This window comes from Mytilus edulis, chromosome 8 (genome assembly GCF_963676685.1).
Source record: "Mytilus edulis chromosome 8, xbMytEdul2.2, whole genome shotgun sequence".
Taxonomy (NCBI): Eukaryota; Metazoa; Mollusca; class Bivalvia; order Mytilida; family Mytilidae; genus Mytilus; species Mytilus edulis.
This window is the reverse complement of record NC_092351.1, coordinates 67342271-67364199: the sequence shown is the minus strand read 5'-3', so window position 1 is coordinate 67364199 and position 21929 is coordinate 67342271. Positions and strand designations below refer to the sequence as shown.

Genomic DNA, 21929 nt, shown 5'->3' with positions numbered 1-21929 from the left:
CTAGATCATGCATACGTCGTTTATGCGATTCAGTAATCTGTCCAACTTTTCATATTTAAAAACAAAAGTTGAATAAATGTCAATAAGACAGTAACCCAACAGCACACAAATGAATCAACATATGGCCTAAAAAGATGGACAGTGGCCTCGATTCTATAGATAGGTTGTGAAGTAATACATTTTTGGGGAAATGCTTTTCATTTTCTTTTGTTTAATTTTTAATTGTCCTGAATTTTGATATGGTGTACAAATGTATCTTGTTGTCTTGTTCTTCATTAGTGATTTTCCTTTTCACTTTTTCGTGTATAATGAAGAGAAAACTAAAAAGAAACCTAACGGGACAATGATGTATGGACAACAACCGATAAGGAAACCCAGGAACTAGAAAATAATCTTTATTTCTTTGTAGAAAATAATTAAAATTGACAAAATCACTAAGTTTAAAAACCTTTCTCACCCGATTTCAATACTGAGTTACGCTGTTTAGAAAAATATGCATCTCCTAGAATTTAAAACTAATAAATACGAATTGATGTGAAAAAAGTGGCGGAAAATTAGAAGCCTACATTGATATACGATTTGCAGTTTCCTTTTACCATGATAGCCGTAGTCATGTCCTAGGCCTTTCATAATCAAAATGTCCAAACTCAGTTTGCTTTAAATATCATACCGCTTAATTCTTCTTTGAAAAAATCAGTCCCTCTCAAGTAGCCGTGATTTTGTTTTTCATTTTTATAATGGATAATAGTGTCATTCCCGTCATTCATTCAGTATGTTTTACTATAATTTAAAACATTTAAAGATGGCGAAAGTTACCACAGGGACATTTAAACTCACAAGTCGAAAATAAACTGACAACGACATGACTAAAAACACCCCAAAAAAAGAACAAAACAAAAAAACAAATAGACAAACAAACAAATATTAAGTAAACAATAGTACACAAAACACAACATATAAACTAAAGGTGATAACAGCACAAAGTTGCAACTGCGATATTTACGAAAAGTTTTTGATGATATTACAATAATCCAGCCGGTTGCGCATTATGTTGGAGCATACTATATGTTAGAGCATCTTCAAGAGAATGCATAGCACAAATGTACAAATGTCTGCTATTGTCCATTCATCAGGTATTCAGCTGGTATTGAAAATTGTTGTAAAATTGGTTAATAAATGATAAAATATTTAGCTGCTAATTCATTATATATTTTTTAGACATTCTATGGCTTATTTCTCGTGGCCTTCATACTTTTGATGCATTGAGTCCATATTCTATTTGTTTTTCTCGCCCTACTTAATTTATTATGTATTTTCAATTTGGATTTAACGGTTTATTTAGTGGTACATATTTAGTTGATGTCTTCTTAGTTAATGTAATTATATAAATTGAATTGTTCATTCAGTGTTTCTGCTCTGTCATGTTCGTTTTCTGCTGGTTTTAGGCTTTAGTGGTGGTATACTTTGAGAGCTGTTTTTTCTAATCTGACCTGGCCCTACCAAGTGAGCTTTTCATGTCACTTCACTTGACGTCTGTTTTCGTCTTTGTTAACTTTTCAAAAAATCTTCTGCTACTGGGCCAAATGTTACCAAGCACATGTCTTAAAGGAAGTCATTTGACAGTTTAGTTAAACTTGGCAACAATTATCATTGGTGTATCTAGTTTAAAAAGTGGGATGGATAAACGGCCTGCCTGCCAGCCAAGATAACCGACATGGCTGAAATTAAAACATAGGAATGAAATGCAAGTGCTGCTTATTGAAAACCTCTATGAATAGCGAAAACCGGATGCGAAAAATATGTTTAGAAAGTTGAGCTCTACAAAATGTCCATTCACGTCAAAACAGTCAAATGATTTCTAATAGGAGTTATCGCCCTTATATATGACACATTTTACCACTTTCCATGTTTGCCTATAGTTTAGAAAAATATAAAATAGTTGAAAACTATTAAATACAATAGTTACCAGCAACACAAGATTTACAAGGAGGTCCAAATGTCCAGCGAAATCGTTAGTAGTCTCGTTTTTACAGTCTTTGCTCTTTACCAATCTTTTGTGTTATTAACCGATAGATAGAAACTATTGAAACAAAAATGGTCAGCAAGACAAGATCTACAAACGAGTTAAGAAAAATTCTCTGTAACCACCAAAGAAATTCTTATAGGGTCTGGCACACATGGTCTCAGATTTTGATGAAACTTTTATATAATAGCCAGTACCATACCTAAAGGCAATAACTGGCAACAAATTGTTCCGGAATAATATGGTTGCCATGGAAACTACATAGGTTGATTTAGGCCAAAAAAGGTCATATTTTAACTCTTGAAAAAGTGAAAAAACAACATTTTGCACTGTTTAGTACTTGATTTATGTAAAACATTACCTTTTTTTTCTGCTGTTTGAAATTCACATATGATTTACAATTACCACTATCAATTATTCTGCTACCAGCTAGTAAAGATATGGTCAAATGGCAAATTTGGATTTCAGTGAAAAACGCGTAAATATAGGATATATTCAAGTGGATTTTTTTCTTAAATGCAGCGTCTCATAGTTAAATGTGAGGTCTATTTAGAAAGAACCTATAAAGGGCTTTCAAATTATAAAATAAAATCAATGGGCAAATAATTGCAAAAAATATTATTAATGAATAAAAAAAAACAAGATTTTCAAATTCCGTAAATTGTATTTTTCTACAAGTCAATAATGATCCAAGTAATTTACATATTTGCACCAGGTCCGAGAACACAATTATTTCGTAGTGCATTTCTTTCATAAATGAAAATAAAAAAAATCCCACCTGCGCTTTCTCAAAGAAACTTTTACAGTGTGTTGTACTACTTTTGGGACAAATTATATCAAAATTATAGAAAACTTCATCGGCTCTAACTCAAAATATGGACAATTTTATGTTTAGGGCGTCTTGAAATCTTTTGACAGCTTCCAAAGTGCTAATTTTCAACCTTTTTCAGCTGGACCAAATCACTACTTTCCTTTAAAATTCTGGACCCAAATTTTTTTACAGTGTAATTTCACCCCCATTCTTGCAATTTGAGGCAACTAGATATCATTGAGATGGGAGCCATCTCTGTGGGCCCCGCTGTGAATAATGTGCATTAATAAATTGTATCTTTACCATAGGACATGGGTTTGTCAACTGAAATCAAAGTTTTTGACCTTGACCTTTGACCTAGGATGTTGTAAATAAATTATGACACACCCTTTGGTGTTGGTTTATAAACATGTCAAGTATAAACTTTGAAATGATAACGGTTCTCAAGATATAGAGCGGACACGATCTTTACCATAGGACATGGGGTTGTCAACTGAAACCAAAGTTTTTGACCTTGACCTTTGACCTAGGAAGTTGCACATAAATTATGACACACCCTTTGGTGTTGGTTTATATACATGTCAAGTATAAACTTTGAAATGATAACGGTTCTCAAGATATAGAGCGGACACGATCTTTACCATAGGACATGGGGTTGTCAACTGAAACCAAAGTTTTTGACCTTGACCTTTGACCTAGTAAGTTGTTCATAAATTATGACATACCCTCTGATATTGGTTTATATACATTTCAGGTATAAACTTCAAAATGATAACGGTTCTCAAGATATAGAGCGGACACAATCTTTACCATAGGACATGGGGTTGTCAATTGAAACCAAAGTTTTTGACCTTGACCTTTGACCTAGGAAGTTGCACATAAATTATGACACACCCTTTGGTGTTGGTTTATATACATGTCAAGTATAAACTTTGAAATGATAACGGTTCTCAAGATATAGAGCTGACACGATCTTTACCATAGGACATGGGGTTGTCAACTGAAACCAAAGTTTTTGACCTTGACCTTTGACCTAGTAAGTTGTTCATAAATTATGACATACCCTCTGATATTGGTTTATATACATTTCAGGTATAAACTTCAAAATGATAACGGTTCTCAAGATATAGAGCGGACACAATCTTTACCATAGGACATGGGGTTGTCAACTGAAACCAAAGTTTTTTGACCTTGAACTTTGCCCTAGGCAGTCGTTCATAAATTATGACACACCCTCTGGTGTTGGTTCATATACATGTCAAGTATAAACTTTGAAATCATAACGGTTCTCAAGATATAGAGCGGACACGATCTTCACCACAGGACACAGGGTTGTCAACTGAAACCAAAGTTTTTTTACCTTGACCTTTGACCTAGGAAGTTGCACATACATCATGACACGCCCTCTGGTGGTGGTTAATAAACATGTAAAGTATAAAGTATGAAATCATAATGGTTCTCTAGATATGGAGCGGACACAAAAGTGTTACGGACGGACAGACAGACTGATCACTATAGGGTACACGCCTAAAGGCGGGGCCCTAATAAACATGGAGAAATAAATTTGGAAGGGGTATAAAAATTAATGGCAAGTACCGGGTAACCCACTGTCAACACTAGGGACTATATTCGTGAACAACGAAAAACAAGGGACGACAATTGTGGTCTAGGACCTAATAGGATAGAAAGAGTTGACAAATCTAAAAAAAACTTGGTATGACCAAAGCTTAATAAATTATAACACTGCTTACAAAGTTTCATGACAATAGGATGTATATTATAGACAATAAGTTAACTTCTATACTCATCTTTGCGCGTAAAATTTTGACGTTAAAATTGAAAAATTTCAACTATCAACATTTGGGGCTTTTAAAATTAAAATATTGCAAAAAAATACTTTTAAAAGCCTTAATATATAACTTATCCTGTACTAAACGCAATAGAGTACTCATTTGATTTATCAGACTTGGCATAATTATTCAAAAGTAAAACTTAATTGAGCCTGGGCCTAAAAATTGAGGTTTTTCAATGAAGGGGAGCCTTACATGAAGATGTAATATTTTCCAGCAATTTTAAATTTGTGAAGCTTTTTGGTTATAAATAATCCTTACATATGTAATGAAAGTACTTTAAATGGAAAGAAAAGTTACAAATAACATATCATATTAGTTTAAAAGGGTCTTAGGCCAAGTAAGACTGGAAAAAATTTAGGGTCAATTTAGGCGGTGCCATATATTTACATTAAAAAATGCATACTGAGGCTATAAGAAATAAAAATGTGTGCCTTTTTTTATCATTTCTATACTCATGTGACATGATACAACAAATCTGAGCACAAAAAGACTCTTGCAATTAACTTTTCTTACAAACAGAATGGTCTGATACAAAGATTTTTGCCTTTTTAGGGAAAAACTTGCATGCAATTTATTTTCAACAGGCTTATATTTAAATCACTTGCTATCCTACAGAAGAAAAGAAAGATATTATGTGAAATGGAACAGGTACAATAGACTTGTAAAGTGCTTTTGATACAAATTAAGTGAGGTATTTATTATGGACTTCAAATCTTATGTACCAAGCTCCCCACTTTTTACTTCGTCCAAACAGGGCGTTAGACAAGGGTCATTTATACAACACATTTTGCACATATTGTCTGAGATAATCTTCTTTTCTGTAGATTCAGAGTTCATAAATAAGTAAAAGAACTAGATAAAGGCATAGAAACACAAATATTGACGCATGAAAACCTGTCAGATAGAAAGTCAGGATGCCATTTATGCATCAATATTGAACTAGAGGCTCTAAAGAGCCTGTGTCGCTCACCTTGGTCTATGTGAATACTAAACAAAAGACACAGATGGATTCAAGACAAAATTGTGGTTTTGGTGATGGTGATGTGTTTGTAGATCTTACTTTACTGAACATTCTTGCTGCTTACAATTATCTCTATCTATAATGAACTTGACCCAGTAGTTACAGTGGAAAATGTTAGTAAAATTTTACAAATTCTGTGAAAATTTAAAAAAAAAAATGACTATATAAAGGGCAATAACTCCTTAGGGGTCAATTGACCATTTTGGTCATGTTGACTTCTTTTTAGGTCTTACTTTGCTGTACATTATTGCTGTTTACAGTTTATCTCTATCTATAATAATATTCAAGATAATAACCAAAAGCAAAATTTCCTTAAAATTACATATTCAGGGGCAGCAACCCAACAACGGATTGTCTGATTCATCTGAAAATTTCAGGGCAGATAGATCTTGACCTGATAAACAATTTCACCCTGTCAGATTCTCTCAAAATGCTTTGGTTTTTGAGTTATAAGCCAAAAACTGCATTTTACCCCTATGTTCTATTTTTAGCCATGGCGGCCATTTTGGTTGTAGGCGGGGTCACGCCACACATTTTTTAAACTAGATACCCCAATGATGATTGTTGCCAAGTTTGGTTTAATTTGGCCCAGCAGTTTCAGAGGAGAAGATTTTTGTAAAAGTTAACGACGGCGGACGACGACGGAAGCCGGACGCAAAGTGATGGGAAAAGCATATTTGGCCCTTTGGGCCAGGTGAGTTAAAAAGCTATAAATGCCTATTTTGACCATAAAATGCCAAAATTGGTCATTTTTGCAGAAATTCTATCAAATAAAAGTTTAAATCCTTTAGTTTCATGCTATTTGACAAATTGACACCATCAAAACATTTAGGGAAGTTGCCAAAGTACAGATTCTATATTTACAGATTTCACCTCTTAGGTCCGAGAACACAATTATTTCGTAGTGCATTTCTTTTAGAACATAAATGAAAATAAAAAAAATCCCACCTGCGCTTTCTCAAAGAAACTTTTACAGTGTGTTGTACTACTTTTGGGACAAATTATATCAAAATTATAGAAAACTTCATCGGCTCTAACTCAAAATATGGACAATTTTATGTTTAGGGCGTCTTGAAATCTTTTGAAAGCTTCCGAAGTGCTAATTTTCAACCTTTTTCAGCTGGACCAAATCACTACTTTCCTTTAAAATTCTGGACCCAATTTTTTTACAGTGTAATTTCACCCCCATACTTGCAATTTGAGGCAATAAACATGGAGAAATAAATTTGGAAGGGGTATAAAAATTAATGGCAAGTAACCCACTGTCAACACTAGGGACTATACTGTCAACACTAGGGACTATATTCGTGAACAACAAAAAAAGGGACGACAATTGTGGTCTCGGACCACCATACAAACATGACATTTAATTCCTTACAATATAACAAAATTAATCAGTAAAATTTTTTAGACCAGAAAAATATTTTTGCTTAATGAAATTTAATAAAAATGGTTGCTATGGTAACCGTATTTCCAAAATTTTACATTTTTTTTCTTTCTCAAATTTAGTATGTATTTTTCATTTTTCAAGATTTATATTTGTAATTGAATACAGAGCTGGAGGAAAGAACTGATTGTGCATATTAGTTTTTAACTGATACAGATCAACAAAGATTGCTATTTACAAAGCAATGAAGGTAGAACGCTTGTCCATTTAAAATTTTCAAAATCAAGTAAAACATCTTCTTAGTACATTCAAACTTCATTATATTAAACTCATATTGGTGCAATCATGTGTATTTAATTGAGAAGATAACTGTATTGTATTTTAACCTTTTCAGACATAAAATGTAGGTATTACTGTCGCAAATTGACTTTACCTAGCAATGTGTAGCAGAGCTAGTTTAACTGTATCATATTTTAAGGTTTGTGGACATATATCCGTTTTAACTAGCCTAGTTAAAACAGATATTATGTCCACAAACCTTAAAATACGATCAGTTATATCCATTCTAATGCAATAGTCCATAAAAATAGTGTTTCTGGTTTTTTTTTTTAACATAAAGTTGCTAAAAATTCCACCAAATGTTGCTGACTTCTTTAGCAACATCATGACTTCATATGAATACTACGAATGCAAAACGTTTACATCGTATGTTTTGGGGCTTCGTTTACGCTTCAAATTTGAAAATAAGCCGATAAAAAGTAGTTTAAGGTAGGCAGGTTTTTTATTTTGTTTTTGATTAGGTAAATATGATGTGGTTAAATCCAATATGGCTGTTTCTCACATCCTTTCAAGAAGAGCCTTAGTTATGGTAGGTAGATTGTGGAATTTATGCAGAATGGTAGCCAATAAAATTCAATGATACAAACAAATTGTATTAGAATATTCCTTTTCCAAGTTTGAAGAATTATCGACGGAAAAAGTAGGCAAATAGCCATGAATATACATAGCTTGATAAAAATGCTAAATAGGTTCACTTCAAACTAATCCGCTAACTATGCCAACATGTCTGCATTTTACAGAATAACATAAAATCAACAAGCATACCAAAGACATTGTACAGGTATTACAAACTTTCAAGAGACTTAGCAATTCTCAAAAATAAGTTCAAACTGCTATGTTTACAGAAATATCACCTAATCAAGTTTGAACATATTGACCAAAAGAAAAAGATGTAACAGTATTCAAATGAAAAGTTCATACATTCAAATGTGCAACATATAAAATATCAAAATAAACATCTACATGATAACATTTCACAAATTTCATAAAAACTTATAGCATTATGTTTGAAAAGACATATTGTATGGCCATATCTTGTTAGGATCATGGGTTTAGAGATTTCAGATGACAAATATGATAACTTTAATTGAGCTGATTTATAGTCATGCTTATCTGCTTTCTCTGTTGTTGTGTCAATCGAGAAAAGAAAAAAATTATCTGCTGGGCAGTTAAGAATTCATCTTTCCTAAAGGTATATACACCTGATCTTATACTTTCTGCAGGCTAGCTGTATAACTATAAGGGTCAATTTTGGAACCAGATTTTCCCCCTTGATTAAATAAATGTCATAAATTCTTTCTGTTTGATGCTATTTTTCACTTGCAATGCTCATCCAATTTCTTTGGCACTGAAGTCTGTAGTACATGCATTTTCACTAAGACTGCTTGCATATCAGGACAATGATGTACATTATTTGACAGCTTTTGGGCATATAGAACTTTGTCTGATCTTTTAATGGTCCTCTCTCTAGCTTATATTACACAGGAGGTGTTGATCAAGACTGATCTGGTTCTTGAACTCTCAAATGCAGCCTTCCATAGAACAAATGAATGTCTGCTTCTGTTGTTTTGGAGCCTGTTCTGTTCCTTAAAATAGATAAATAAAATAAGAGTTCAGTGAAATACAAATTTACTATATATACATGTAACCAAGTTTAGTTCCAACTGGCCCAGTCGCATCCGAAGATTTTGGAAAAAAGTTTATGCCAGATGAACTCAAAGTAGGCCAGGTGACTTAAAAAAGAAAACAATACTAAATGTATGAATTTCTCTGTCAATATTGGACGACCTGATTATCTGTAACAAGATTCTGTCTAACGTGAGGGTACCCAAATTGCACCTATTTTGACAGTTTTATAACCTACGGTAATACCACCATTGGTTTTCCCCTATTAGTCTTTGTTAAATTGGCACTTTTAAAGTTTAATCCTTTCCAGTGCTACAGTGAAAATTTCACACTACATTTCATTGCATATAAAAAAGTAACCATCACCGGAAGTAAACAACCCAATTTTTACACTGTTATTTACTGGTTACCTGCTTTGGTAACTATGTAACCTTAACTTTCCAAAATATTTTATAAGACCATCAAACTACTGAGGCTCTAAAGAGCCTGTGTCGCTCACCTGGGTATATGTGAATATTAAACATAGGAAGCAGATGGATTCATGACCAAATTGTGTTTTGGTGATTGTGATGTGTTTGTTCAAATTTTATGAAAATTGTTAAAAATTGACTAGAAAGGACAAAAACTCCTTGAATAGGGGGTCAATTGACCATTTCCGTCATGTTGACTTATTTGTAAATCTTACTTTGCTGAACATTATTGAAGTTTACAGTTTATCTCTATCTATAATAATATTCAAGATAATAACCAACCAGATGCTCTTCAGGGCGCAGCTTTATACGACCGCAGAGGTTGAACCCTGAACGGTTGGGGCAAGTATGGACACAACATTCAAGCTGGATACAGCTCTAAATTTGGATTGTGATTAAATAGTTGACACAGCATAGGTTTCTGACACAGAATGAATGTGGTCTAATGAACTTAAATTTTTTTTTTTGCCTTTGAGTAATTCACCATGCTGTTGAATATTAATCCTCTCAAAAAAATGTTTGAAGAAATTTTCTTTTTATTTATGAAATCTGAAATGAGAAAAATTTACCCCCCCCCCCCCCCATTTTTTTTTCCACATCCCCCTTTGCTTTTCCAAAACTGATCTCAATTCAAATTTCTAATGGAGTTTGCAACAATAACTACTCATTTAAATACATCATAAAATATTAAAATGTAACAAAAGGTGCTTGTTATCACTGAATGGTAAAGATTGTTTTAATTTATCAGTTGGTAGTAAAAGTGAATATACATTGTATATTGTATAAAACAATGATTTACGTTGACTCAACTACTATTCTGGACAAAGAAAGATAACTCCAATCAATTGAAAATTTCTTGCTATTGCACAATATTGTGCAATTAGATATTACTGGCTATTGTGCAATACTGTGCAATTGAAAATATTTGCCAGTGCACAATACTGTGCAATTGAAGATTTCTTGCTATTGCGCAATACTGAGCAATTGAAAATTTCTTGCTATTTCACAATACTGTGCAATTGAAGATTTCTTGCTATTGCTGAATACTGTGCAATTGAAAATTTCTTGCTATTGCACAATACTTAATATAATAATTTTGGATCCTGATTTGAACCAACTTGAAAACTGGGCCCATAAACAAAAATCTAAGTACATGTTTAGATTCAGCCTATCAAAAAAGCCCAAGAATTCAATTTTTGTTAAAATCAAATTTAGTTTAATTTTGGACCCTTTGGACTTTAGTGTAGACCAATTTGAAAACAGGACCAAAAATGAAGAATCTACATACACAGTTAGATTTGGTATATCAAAGAACCCCATTTATTCAATTTGTGATGAAATCAAATAAGGTTTAATTTTGGACCCCGATTTGGACCAACTTGAAAACTGGGCCAATAATCAAGAATCTAAGTACATTTTTAGATTCAGCATATCAAAGAGCCTAACTGATTCATTTTTTGTCAAAATCAAACTAAGTTTAATTTTGGACCCTTTGGACCTTAATGTAGACCAATTTGAAAACGTGACCAAAAGTTAAGAATCTACATACACAGTCATGACAGTTAGATTCGGCATATCAAAGAACCCCAATTATTCAATTTTGATGAAATCAAACAAAGTTTAATTTTGGACCCTTTGGGCCCCTTATTCTGTTGGGACCAAAACTCCCAAAATCAATACCAACCTTCCTTTTATGGTCATAAACCTTGTGTTTAAATTTCATAGATTTCTATTTACTTAAACTAAAGTTATTGTGCGAAAACCAAGAATAATGCTTATTTGGGCCCTTTTTTGGCCCCTAATTCCTAAACTGTAGAAACCAAAACTCCCAAAATCAATCCCAACCGTTCTTTTGTGGTCATAAACCTTGTGTCAAAATTTCATAGATTTCTATTAACTTAAACTAAAGTTATAGTGCGAAAAACCAAGAAAATGCTTATTTGGGCCCTTTTTGGCCCCCAATTCCTAAAATGTTGGGACCAAAACTCCCAAAATCAATACCAACCTTCCTTTTGTGGTCATAAACCTTGTGTTAAAATTTCATAGATTTCCATTCACTTTTACTAAAGTTAGAGTGCGAAAACTAAAAGTATTCGGACGACGACGACGACGCCAACGTGATAGCAATATACGACGAAAATTTTTTCAAATTTTGCGGTCGTATAAAAACAATACATGTGAGAGGAGAAATACAACGTAGCTATTTGAATAAGCATTTAACATGTTTATCTAATGGAAATCAAATTTATAAAACATTTTTCTTTTTCAATTTCAGTTTCAAATCTAGACAACACGGCAACAGATTTCTACAGGCCATGGGGATAAAAATATCACAGAACTGTTGGATCAGCTCTCATAGTACCAGCTTTCTTTTGATGAACTACCTAGTTTTACCCAGGCAATAGCAATGGGAGCAATGGCAGAGATAATAAATGACATTTTACATTGCCAAAAAAAACAAACATTATGACATTCTTTCAAATCTTGATGAAGCTAATTCAGTCAAATATCAATTCCTACTGTAGGAGAGCCTTTTCAATTATAAAGAAATTGACACTGAATTCTGATCAGAACTTGACTATGTTACATTTGTATTGTGTGCTGTTATCAAATAAATGTAACTAAACTTGAAAATGGCAGTTGCTTTAAATATGTGCCTAGTGGTGGTGCTTTAAAAGCAACATAGCAGACCACTGTTTAATACAATAAAAGTTCACAGTAGAATATATATTGTTTTTTTATACTCACAAATTTGTATGAAATTATGAACATTACCACATTCATATTAACAAGTCCGCATCTACGTCACGCGTTTTCACACGCTTTTTGTCCCAAGGAAACCTAACACTATTTAAACTGAATACAGCTTCGTCTGTCCACCCATTTGACTAAGCAAACACACGTAAACCCCCATTTCAAGGCAATTTTCTCTCAAACATGCTTTCTGTGTCTCAATCCATTCAGAATAGTCCATGTTTACAAGGTAAGAACTAGTTTAGTAATAATTTTTAAAAACGAAAGTACAATAAGGTCCCGAGTGCACATGTAATTTCCCTAAATAGGTGTAATGCCACCATTGATTTTGCCCTATTAGTCTTTGTTAAATTGCCACTTTTTAAAAAAATGTACAGTATTTACCTTTATTTCAACTAAATAAACACTTTGCATGAATAAAGTTTAATCCTTTCCAGTGCTATAGTGAAAATTTCACACTACATTTCATTGCATATAAGAAAGTAACCATCATCAGAAGTAAACAACCCAATGTTTACACTGTTATTTACTGGTTACCTGCTTTGGTAACTATGTAACCTTAACTTTCCAAAAAATTTTATAAGACCATCAAATAAAAAAAGAATGACGCTTTCAGACACCTAATATACATGTTTATGACTCAGAAAAAATTAAGTGCATTGAAATGCAGGGTTTATTTTCTACAACTGTCAAATTCAAGGGAATATTAGAATATTTTTAGACCTACTTTCGTATGCAACCAGATGTGACGTACTATGATTTGGTGGTATTACACCTTTATGCTTCAGACAAATATTTTCATTATGTGTTTAGGGGTCATCCATAATTGTCAACCATTTTCCAAAGTGTACAAAACGTACACTTGGGGGGAGGGGGTTAAAAAATCAACATTTTTACCGTACGCTTTTTTTTTATTTCCAGAATTTATTTCGTTTCCGTAGGGAAGGTCAATGTATAAAATCGAGAATTGGCTTGGGTGTGTTTCACTTCTTATTTCTTCTTTATTATTTTCACTTGATGATATTTATTTCGATATCATAATTCTCCTCAATCCGGATTGAACGATTAAAAGATCAAATCATATGAAAACTAAATCTTTCAAAAATGTAAACTTGTAAAAAATTTTAAACAAAAAGTTTGCAAGCATTTCTCAGTACCCCCGATTGTCCAGTTCACCTGCTTTATTATAAATCGTTATTGTTTCACTCTGTTTAATAAACAAAACTGATGGAAACACTAAATTCTTTGAATGTTTTGATTTTGACAAGACGCCATTTTGTGAAAAGATTTTAAACTGGTCCTTCGATTAATTTCCTTGTAATGTATTCCAAAACAGTAAACCAATAAAATGGAAGTAAATTATTTTTCTTAGTATAAGCCTCCTTTAATTACGAGCACTTCCATATATATGAAGTTTAACCTTAACCTTAAAAATTATCCAATATATGTACATGTTACAGTATATATACATAAACGATAATAGTGCCATGAATGGCATATTTACAGGGACCTTTTAAATAGAAATACAGGCAGGAAATTAAAAAACTTAAAAAATTTTAAAACATTACACTTTTATTGATTGCTGTCTTGAGCTCTGTTTCAATTAACAACTGTCAGTACATACTTAACGGTTATAACCAATGCAATATAACCATGCATTTCCCTTTCTTTGATTCTTAGCATAATTTATGTGCCCTTTTGTTAATCTTTTGCATGCTCTAGGTGCCCTTTTTCATTGGAGTTCCCACTGTGTGATAGGGGAACTCTCTATTCTAACAAAACACAAGCATCACAGATAGATGTCATCAAATAAAACAGTCAGATATGTTTTAGTTTATTTTCAATGCAAAATTTTTATATTAAACTAAAATATAATAAACAGGATCTTCTTTTTATTAAGAATGATTGATTCCTCTCTTGAAATCTGAAAATGGTTGATGTACACTTTTTGAGGGAGGGTGGGGGGTCTGAAAAAGTGTACGTTTTGTACACTTTGGAAAATGGTTGACAATTATGGATGACCCCTTATTTTGTAGATGTATCATTGTTTACTATATGGTTATAGTTTTGAATCCATATGGAATCATAGAAAAATTGGTCTGTACTGACCTCCAAACCATCAACGATTCTGTAATGAGGAGTACCCAAATTGCATCCATGCTTAAATTAGCATCGTCATAAGTCGAATAACAGAGCTTTTGTTTAATTTCTTCAAATATTTTGAACAATTGGATATGGCCAACTAAAATTAATTAGTAGATTTTCATCCAAATTTCTGGAAAAAATGGGGCGGGTGGTAGGATTTTATATTTTTATTTTTATTTCTTATGAAACCCTCTTGTGACGTGTTCTTCATATATATGCAAGTCTAATAATAAGCTTATATCATGTATATACATGTATATGAAATTGTACATAATTTTTCAAATCTTAAATAAAAATCTCTGATTGGCAACCACTATTCTGCTGCTTTAATTAGAAACCTATTTTTAGTAAACAGCAAAAACATAGAGAAATGCTCTCTTCACTTAGACTACCTTCACCAAATTTATTTGTCTTTCTAAGCAATGTTTTTTTTTGTCTCCATAAAATGAAACAAATATGCATTTGCATGCAACAAAAGAATTACGAGTACAGAATAAAATGAAAACTGAAACAGTTTTGAAAAAATAGGGTTGGTACAAATGTACGTGCTTTTATGATTCTTCTTAAAGACACAAATACAATTTAATCAATATGTAAAACATGAACTTAACAAAAAGAGAAGAAGTTGTTAAATGATTCTATTGAGAGAAATGGGACAGAAGGTGTTTGATGTTTGTCAAAAAAAAAATTTTAAAATCATAGCCATGAGTAATTTAAGTGTATGTTTGCTGAATTTTTTAACTCAATATACTGTCATAAATCTAACAAGTTCGTGCTTGTGTCAATTTATTTAATCCAGTTATGTTTTGTACCAATGTATTTCACAATTCTTGTTCTTTGGATATAATTCACAGTCCAAGATTCCTGCCACAAAGTGATTTTATCAATAAAAAAATCACTGGTTTTCAAATCACAGACATTTGTGTCATGCCGCGATTTGCGCTCTTGGACACAGCGTTTTACTTGTAACCCGATTATTTCATGCCCTTCTCGTAATCATTCTCTATTCTCAGTAAAGGATTTTGTTATGAAGAGCTGCAGAATCATTTTAAATTACTCTAAGAAATACGAAAATCGAAATTTGAAACAGGAGGTTTTGAAGGAAACAAAATTTTTGACGGTTACCGGAAACGGAAATGAACAAAATCCGGAAATCGTAAATTTCTAAAAATAAAAAAAATCGGGGCGGGCGGGGATGAAAATCTATCAATTCATTTTAATTGGCCTATTAGTCCATGTTTACTCTTCATTTTTTAAGAAATGGATACTTGTAACATATTGTATTTGCTCATTTTAAAAAGATGACGTTTTGATGACATTGCATGGTGACGATTCCATACATTTTGCTTTTTCAGTAAACACTTCATCTGTTGATAAATACTGTGAACATTTTGCGTATATCTAAATATTTTTACCTATGTTGAAAGACATGCATAGTATCAAATCATAAAAATACAAATTGTTTAGTCTCTAGGAAATCTTGTAAGATTTTTACTGCTATTTTTGCTTAATAGGTGCAATTTGGGTACTTAGTGCAATTTGGGTACTTAGTGCAGTTTGGGTACCGTTATGTAATACCCATAATCCAGTAACCCACAAGCAGGGAATTTAAATGATGCATAACAATATTTATTGAATTTTGTGTTAGTTTTCTCTGTTGTGACAAAATAAAATAATGATCCTTGTTTTGTAAGTATGCTTTTAACAATGCTTAAAAATTTGGTCCAGGACAGTTAGTAAATGAAATAATTATAAGATTACCTTCAGTAATGATTGAGGTCATTAAAAGACATCTGTGTCCAGTCATTGAGTACTTGTTGAAATTAAAGAATCATTGGGACTCATACCACATCTTCCTATCTATTGTATGAATTTTATTGTTGGTTAAATTGGTCAATATGAAAGTTTTAAAAAAAAATATCCAACATAAAGATCCTAAACTAGATTTTTTATAATGCTATGATATAAAATTACATGAATTTCTATAGCATACATTCTTATATAGGAGTTTGTGGTCTTTTAATCAATAGGCTCTATTTATTAATTGGCTGTCAGCCATTCTTAGTTCTTATGAAACTATTTTATCAGATGATTTAATTTTATGTTTTAAGTTGAAGTGTTGAGCTTATTAAATTTAGTATGGTATTGCTTTTAATTGTCTTTATATATTTTTAACCACTGACCCAGGATTTAAGAGGAGGATTGAGTATTATTGACTTTTTTACCCAGCCGCATTCAATATGTATAAACCATGCCCTGTATTTTCAGTGATTGTGTTATGTATAAAACTATATGTTATTTGTAATCTGATTTCTGTTTTTTTTTTATGTTAAATATAAATGTTATACCTTCACCAATATTATATGCCTGCAGCCACATCCTCAAATGACTGCTCTCAAATCTCAAGTTGTGTAAAACTTGTAATATTGGTGATTGCTTCTTTATTCTTGGTGACATCTAAATCAAGGATTGTGTCCACACTTTAAGGTTTCCCTGGTACTTAATCAAGTGCCTACAAAAGATTGGATACTTAATGAATTCTGATAGAAACAATATAAAACATTGCTCACTAGTTATATCCCTGTTTTTTGATTTGATGGTCACAAATATCTTATTACTGGCTCCGTATGCACATCGCCAGTTAACTCAATTTGCAACCATCAAATCCATGATTGATGGCTCCAAATCTTCAAATTCAATACAATTATCTCCTAATTGGATATCTTGAAAATCTTATATCTTCTGAAGTTTATGAGATATATCTTGTAAAGTTTATGAACGATATAAAATATATTATACAAGATATCTTCATACTTTTACAAGATATCTTAAAAAGTCAAGTTTAGGAGACATTTTATAAATTGTATGACACTTTTTATATACAGTTATACCTACTCTTTTTCTTTTAGGTGGTGGTATTTCAGCTTCTGCAATCTTTGTATTTGTCTTCAATAGTGTTCTTCTAAATTAAAAGAAAAGAAAAACTTTTTAAGAATATTTTAAACAAGGTACTAATTGAAAGTGAAACAATAATAAATTCTGGAATAAACATGATAATATTGAAACAAAAAGCAACCTATCTTAGAGGATTTAGTAATACATGAATGGGTTAGGGTTCAGTTTAGGTGTGTTTTATACACAAATGATTTAGAAATTTACCCTTCCCCTCAATCATGCATCCATGAATGGATGGTTTAACCGCTATTGGCCCTAAGTATAAATTAGATAAATTTAAACCTTGTTTTTTATTTTAATAGATTTTAACTAATGCTTAAATGATAAAACCAGATTACCAATTCAAATTGCAAATAAAATGTGCTAAAGCTAAGCGAATATGAAGACCAAATTGGAACTTTTAATTTTATGTTATTTTTTAATTGAAAGACCTTCTTATTCTTGTAATAGCAGTGGCGGATCCGAGGGAGGATTTCGGGGTTGGAACACCCCCTTTTTTTGGACGATCAATGCATTTGAATGGGGACATACAGTTGGAACCCCCCCCCCCCCCTTTGTCCTGGGTTGGGAACCTCCCCTTTTTCAAATGGCTGCATCCACCACTGCATAGTAAAACTACCTTGAGTACAAAAGTTTGACATGTATTTAATAAACTCACTATTGACTATTGAGTATACAGTTGTTGGCATGACACGGGTTATGTTCTTCTCATATATGTTATGATGGTATGATACTAAACCCCTAACGGGAAGGATTGTGCCTGATGTTCATATGATGAAATCATAATCTTTCAGTCAGTTTAATTGAAGTCTGGAGCTGGCATGTCAGTTGACTGCTAGTAGTCTGTTGTTATTTATGTATTATTGTCATTTTGTTTATTTTCTTTGGTTACATCTTCTGACATCAGACTCAGACTTCTCTTGAACTGAATTTTAATGTGCGTATTGTTATGCGTTTACTTTTCTACATTGGCTAGAGGTATAGGGGGAGGGTTGAGATCTCACAAACATGTTTAACCCCGCCACATTTTTGCGCCTGTCCCAAGTCAGGAGCCTCTGGCCTTTGTTAGTCTTGTATTATTTTAATTTTAGTTTCTTGTGAACAATTTGGAAATTAGTATGGCGTTCATTATCACTGAACTAGTATATATTTGTTTAGGGGCCAGTTGAAGGACGCCTCCGGGTGCGGAAATTTCTCGCTACATTGAAGACCTGTTGGTGACCTTCTGCTGTTGTTTTTTTCTATGGTCGGGTTGTTGTCTCTTTGGCACATTACCCATTTCCATTCTCAATTTTATGTGTACCAGTATACAGGGAATTATATATTTACATGTATATGAAAAGACATACCTCCTCAACATGTTCAATACTGTTAATTCCAAGTAGTTTTTCTCTACACAGTCTACAAATTGCTGTAATATAAAAGAAAAATTAGAAAATAGATACACAATTGATCTCATTCTGTGTATCACTATCAAAACTATTTACTATTTCTACTTGTATGTACATAAAAACATGAATTTTAAAACCTATCTCAAGTAAACACAGGCAGAAACCCAGTTGATATAGAACAAAAGAATCGAAACTCTTTGTTAGAGAGGGCGATAAATGCTTATTGTAATGATTACTATTGTAACAAAAATTTTAAAAGTTAATAGGAGCAAATAAAACAACAATTTTCTTCTCAATTACAAAGTGTTTTATTTTAAAAACACCATTTGCATTTAAGTTTTCAATTTATCTATTACATAGTATAATGCAGAACAATTATATATCAAGTCGACGACATGGGTATCTATCAAGTTGGATGTAGAAAATGGCATGCATAACCTCTGATTTTAAACAAGAATGTGTCCTCAGTACACGAATGCCCCACTCGCACTATCATTTTCTATGTTCAGTGGACCGTGAAATTGGGGTAAAATCTCTAATTTGGCATTAAAATTAGAAAGATCATATCATAGGGAACATGTGTACCAAGTTTGAAGTCGATTGGACTTCAACTTCATCAAAAACTACCTCGACCAAAAACTTTAACCTGAAGCGGGACAGTCGGACGAACGAACGAACGAACGGACGGACGGACGAACGAACGGACGCACAGACCAGAAAACATAATGCCCCTCTACTATCGTAGGTGGGGCATAAAAAAAAATTACATGTACCACGGACGAAGAACATATCAATCTATTACAATGTATAAGTTCAGTAATTTTTTTTGTCTGCCCTTCCATTGTGTGACTCGAGAAAAAAACAAAAAATGGGTAACAATTGCATCGAAAAGAGAAAATCGAGTGCACCTTTTTATATTACGGCGTGTTTGAGGTGTAATTTTGTCTTTAAAATGTACCAAGCAAGAGTATTTGATATACATGTAACATCTCGCTTCAAATTCTATCACTTTATATACATGTATCAAAGCTACAGGTTGACTTTATAACTGAACATAAAACAATCACATTACGAAAAGATAAAATATATGGGTCAAGTGAACTACCTATATAATGAATCACAAAAACAGAGTAGTTCGAATAGCTATTTTTTCTAATTTAAAAGTACTTGACGACAGTCTTTTAAGTTGGATGATGAAAATGCATATCTTCGAAAAAATATAGGTTTTTATGTGATTTATAATCCTCAACCACTGAAATTTTTAGTCTGCCCTTCCACAAAATATTTAATCAGATTTTTTAAAAATTTTCAAGAATTTTCAAAAATTCCACCTGACAACCAATCAAGACAATAGTTTTAAGTTGAATCAATGCAGACAAGATCATTAACTGATGTTCAAATAGCTAGTAGATACATTTGTCTTTTAAACAACGATGCTGCAATAACATATTTAGTATGAAAATTATTATCAGGCACCATTGCCAGAAAATGCTGCTTCTTTGCCCCAACATGTTGTGGGTTCAATGCAGATATTGTTTATTATGTATGCAAATTAGTTTGTGGGCACTATTGCGGCACTTATGCCTTTAAATTCTGACTTCCTTAATTAGTGACTATTAAAAAAGGTAAAGTAATGTCTAACCAGGTACATACATGTATGTATGTATAGTGCTGAGTTTACCCGAGAAAAGGTTTGAACTCCTTTAATTAAAATCATGAATTTTTTTGTGCACTCAGGGTTATTATAATAACTTCTTTTTTTAAAGAAAGTAAAGTTCTATCCTCAGAGGTTATTCCTATATGTAATGCACTTAATTTTTCCACATTAAAAAAAAGGAGAGTTAAAATGTGTAACTCATGAACTGTCAACATGCAACATCAATACCTTCAATAACAACAACATAATTTCCATGACGCCAACAGGAGACCCCTCACTTCAGTCAAAGGTGTTGTGTTTTGTCTGATTAGCAATCTAAATTTGTGATTATACATTTTTGTACTTCATTTTTTTTTCAAACAAATAGCACTTTCAAGCTAGCTGACTTTAGAGGGTAACAAAGACACAATTGACCAAACCTCTTTCTGCATGCTCAGTAAAATTTAGCGAGGGTTAAATTGAGAAAGGGAAGGGAAACGACAACTAATGTTTCAGAAGGGACCAATTCGCCCCATTACATGATAGTTCGTCCCTGGAGTAAATTACGATTTTTTGAAAATGCTCTCCAGGTCTATCAGGATATGACAATTTCATTGATCAGAGATTGAACTTTTATATAATGCATTTACTTAATCATGTTAATCTACATTTACATACATGTACAAGTCTTAACAATAATTGAACATCCCATTCTTCACTAAAATCATAAGCTCAAGCAACATATGGTGACATCATCAATGATCTGGATCTATTCTGGCATCATTCTAGTATATTTAGAATGAGAAATGAGAAAAGTATATGTTTGCTTTATGGCAACATTGCACCGCTTTTTGTCATGAATGGAAATAGCGCTGCAATGAAGCCAGAATGATGTCAGTACTGGCATCATTCAGCACTACTACGGCAGCAATGTTCTGACAACCTCACCAGGTTGCGGTTTATAAGGCCACAACAGTGCAGCATTCTTGCCGCAACATTTTTTATTTCATAAGGACTTGCATGAAATGATGTGATTATCATGTACAAAACCTTACAAATCTGGTAAAGGAAAGGAGACATGAAACAGCATTCATGTTATAATTTTTGTCTCTCAAAAACAAGATTAAAATAGGTTCATGTAATTTAATGTTTAATAGTTTAAAAAAGGGGGATTAAAGAAAAGTTTTTTTTGTTGTTTCTTTGTTGCTTTTGTTTTTTTGTGTTTCATTATATATTTTTTATTATTTTTTTTTGGGGGGGGAGGGGGGGGGTACCTGACAGGGTATCAGGTTTGTTGGCGCCCAATACACTTTCGCTTCCTTCACGTTTGCACCTCGCACATTCGCACCAAATTTTAAATAAAATTTCAGTTGGATAATTAGAAAATCAAGATTGTTGTTTTTAATTGATTTGATGAAAATACTGCATGTATTTAGCTTGGTATGAGTAAATACATTGAAGATTTTAAATGAAAAACACAAAAGATTTTATTAAACAGCTTATAGGCCATTCATTTGA

The 21929-nt window shown here is 32.5% G+C and overlaps 1 long non-coding RNA gene across 1 annotated transcript; it reads right to left on the bottom strand.

Annotated features, from left to right (window-relative positions):
• Nucleotides 1–381: 381 nt before the first annotated feature.
• LOC139486116 (uncharacterized) lies at nucleotides 382–21557 on the bottom strand. The gene is made up of 5 exons (XR_011655480.1): nucleotides 20661–21557; nucleotides 18734–18795; nucleotides 17325–17391; nucleotides 16778–16941; nucleotides 382–9020 (listed from the first exon to the last, which is right to left on the bottom strand). It is a non-coding gene; the product is annotated as an uncharacterized lncRNA (long non-coding RNA).
• Nucleotides 21558–21929: the final 372 nt, after the last annotated feature.